The 3,386-nt window shown below is 43.2% G+C and overlaps 1 pseudogene; it reads right to left on the bottom strand.

The window, feature by feature from the left end:
- Positions 1-2,791: 2,791 nt before the first annotated feature.
- Positions 2,792-3,148, bottom strand: LOC101580325 (annotated as a pseudogene).
- Between the last annotated feature and the right edge of the window lie 238 nt (positions 3,149-3,386).

The following is a 3,386-nucleotide window of genomic DNA, read 5'->3' as shown; positions in this document are numbered from 1 at the left end:
CCTCCTCCTCCTCCTCCTCCTTCTTCTTCTTCTTCTTCTTCTTCTTCTTCTTCTTCTTCTTCTTCTTCTTCTTCTTCTTCTTCTTCTTCTTCTTCTTCAGGCTGGCCTTGAGCTCCCTTTGTAGCCCAGGCTGGTCTTGAACTCATAAGGATCCTCCTGCCTCAACTTCCCAAGTGCTGGGATTATAGGTGTGTATCCCCACACCACACAAAGCCTTTCTTTGTGGCTTGAGTTCTTCATCTTTAACCTAAAAGGGTTCCAGGGCTAGGTTTGTAGTTCAGGGCATGCTGAGCAGGCACTGGATCCTGGGTTTAATCTCCAGAACCAAAAAGATAATAAAATAAAAGAATCACACCAGAGAATCTTGAAGACTTTGTCCATCTCTAAAACTCAAGCACTCTCTGGGGAAACACAGACAGAATGAAGAGGGGAGACTGAGAGGTTGGGATGGCAGTTTGTGAGCTGCGGCCATGCTCCACACAACTCTGTTGGCACTGCATTTCTGCAGAGAATAACCTATTCAGAGCTGTGGAACAGCATCGTTGCCATCATCACTACTATTGGGCACACCATTCATTCATTCATTCATTCATTCATTCATTCATTTTCTGAGACAGGGTCTGAAACCCTTCAGGCTGGTCTTGAACTCACTATGTTGTCCAGGCTGGCCTAAAACTCACAATGATCCTCATCCCTCAGGATCCCTCAAACCCAGGATCTCTTACATGCCATGAGTTCTGTTTTCCAGCCCTGAGCTACTTTTTAAACACTTTTTTTAAAACTTCAGTTTTGTAGATAGGAAATGCATATCCACACTGTAAAAATTGAAGTTATGAAATGAATATATGGTAAAAATGGCTTTGAGGGCTGGCCAGATAGCTCAGCAGACTAAAGTGCCTGCTTAGGCAGAGTGCAGAGGCTGGAGTTCGATCTCCAGTGTGCTGTGCTAGCCCTGACCCCAGGGCGCACTGAGAGGGCGATTGAGACTGGGTGTAGTGGCAAGTACCTCTAATCCCAGCACATGGGAGGCTGCAAATAGGGAGAATCACTACGAGTCAGATCTACATAGTGAGACACTATAGACCCTGTACTAAACAGAAAGAGAGAGAGAGAGAGAGAGAGAGAGAGAGAGAGAGAGAGAGAACAACTTTGACTTACTGGTTTTTGGCTACCATCAAATATAAAAATAAATCTCCATCATTCCCTTATTTCCATCCACTCACTTTTTTTCTTGCAGTTATTAATCTCTTGAATATATTTTTGGACATAGTCTATGCCCATATATGGCTAGGCCTACCTGAAGAGTATCTAGATTCTTTTATTTTATGTTTTCTAGATTCTTGCTGGGCCCACAGTGGCATATGTTTATAATCCCAGGTACTCAGGAGGCTGAGACAAGAGGATTTCAAATTTGAGGCTAACTTAGACCCTGTCTCAAGATAAAAATAAAAAGGCCTGGCGATGTAGCTCAGTACTTCCTGGGTTTAATTCCCAATACAGAAAATGAAAAGATTTTATAGATTCTTTTTCTTTGCAGAAATAAGAGGCTAGTAAACCAGATAGTAGACACACTGTTCTGTACTTTTTTTAAAACTTAGACATTCTGGAGATCTTTTTATATAAGTATATAAAGAGCTGTCTGAGGGCTGGAAATGTAGCTCGGTGATAGAGTGGTAGAGTGCCTAAGACCCTGGCTTCTACCCCCAGCACAAATATAAAGCTCTGCCTCAATCTTTGTACAGAAGGACCATGATTTATTAATCTCTTGCTGATAGATATAGGGTGTTTCCTTTCTATTATAAACAATATATAAGTGCATACCTTGTACATATATCATTCAGCATAAATCTGTCCCCAAGATACAATCCTAGAATAGAAATTGTAAGTTAAGCTCTTTTGTATGACTTAAATACAACAACAGTTGAAGGCAATCATAATTATGATGATTATGAGAAGGAGAAAATCAAGGCACTAAAAGACTTAATGACTTGGCCAAAATCATATAGCTCTTGTGTAGTAGAATTGAGATCTACTACACCCTGCTAGCCTAAGAATTTCTAATTTAGTTCATCTATAGTGGAGCTGGAGAATTTGTATCCTTGATTTTTTTTTCTTTTCAGTAGTGCTGGGGGTTGAACTGGGGACCACAAGAACACTAGGCAGATACTCTACCACTGAGCTACAACCCTAGCCTGAGAATTTGTATCTTAATTAGTTCTGAGGTGATCCTGATCCTGCTGGTCAAGGAAGCATACCTTGAGAGTACTGCTCTCTACTACCCTCTATGTTAACTGAGCAGGTAGCCCAGAATAAAAGCAGTTGGTACTCAGTACTTGGCCCTGAAGGGACCAAAGTTGAGGGATGCAAGACTTCCTGGAGTCTACGAGGGTAGGGTGAGAGTTGTAGCATAGTGCCTGGCACATGGTACTCAAATAGTTTTTAAATTAATGTATAAATAAAAGAGGTATGAAGTACTCTATACTACTTGTTGCCGCCTCTTTCTCTAGCCTTTTAGGAATCCCCATGGCCTACACTGGCTGAGATTCAAATTCATGTTATGAGGGCTCTTAGTGTATGAGGAAAGCTATGAGGCAGCCAGGTCCTTGCTACTAATGAAGAGACGATATCTTAGTATGCTAGAGCTTGATTGAGATAAGTTAGACTATGCCCTCATTTTATTAGGGTTTTTTTTTTCAGGAGGAAAAACCACATAGCACTTTATTACCAGTACAGTGATGAAGGGCAGGTCTTCAAGGGGCGGGAGCGGGTCCTGAAAGCAGGGAGGTGGCACCTACTTGCCAGCGATGAGCGGGTTCCGCAGCACCACAATGACCGAGTCCCTGCGCAGGAACATCTTGGAGATGTAGCAGTCCTTGTTGACTGGCTTGGACTTCTTCTTGCCCTTGCCACTCTTGGGGACCTCAGTCCACATCTCTTTCATGTTCTCCAGCACCATGTTGCAGTGCCTGTCAGAGGCCTTCACCCGGCCTAGCAGTTTCTTGTTGTTGTGGCAGTTGATGAGCACCTGGGTGCTGTTCTTGACTGACTGGGTCAGCACAGAAAGTGGACCCGTGTTAAATTCCTCCTCCTCCCGCTTCTGCAGCTCCTCTGGGGTCATCTCACTCTTGGGCTTGTTGAGGAGGCTCATGGTGGCCGCTGCAAACCCCGTGTTACTCTTGTCTCCCCCGTGTTGCTTCGGCCTCGGAGAAAATAATTTATTAGTATTAATAGCAATAGATATAATTCATAGCCCACCTATCCAAGTGACATGCTTGTTTCTGAAAAAAGAATTCTGCTAATAAGTACTTTCTCCCCCTGTCCCATGTTCTAGTACAAAGCCTCTCTTTGCAGAGTGGAAGGCTTTCCATGGGTTTGGTTGGTTGTTA

The sequence above is a fragment of the Octodon degus genome, unplaced genomic scaffold (genome assembly GCF_000260255.1).
Source record: "Octodon degus isolate 3935 unplaced genomic scaffold, OctDeg1.0 scaffold00037, whole genome shotgun sequence".
Classification (NCBI taxonomy): Eukaryota; Metazoa; Chordata; class Mammalia; order Rodentia; family Octodontidae; genus Octodon; species Octodon degus.
This window is presented reverse-complemented; position numbering and strand designations above follow the sequence as displayed.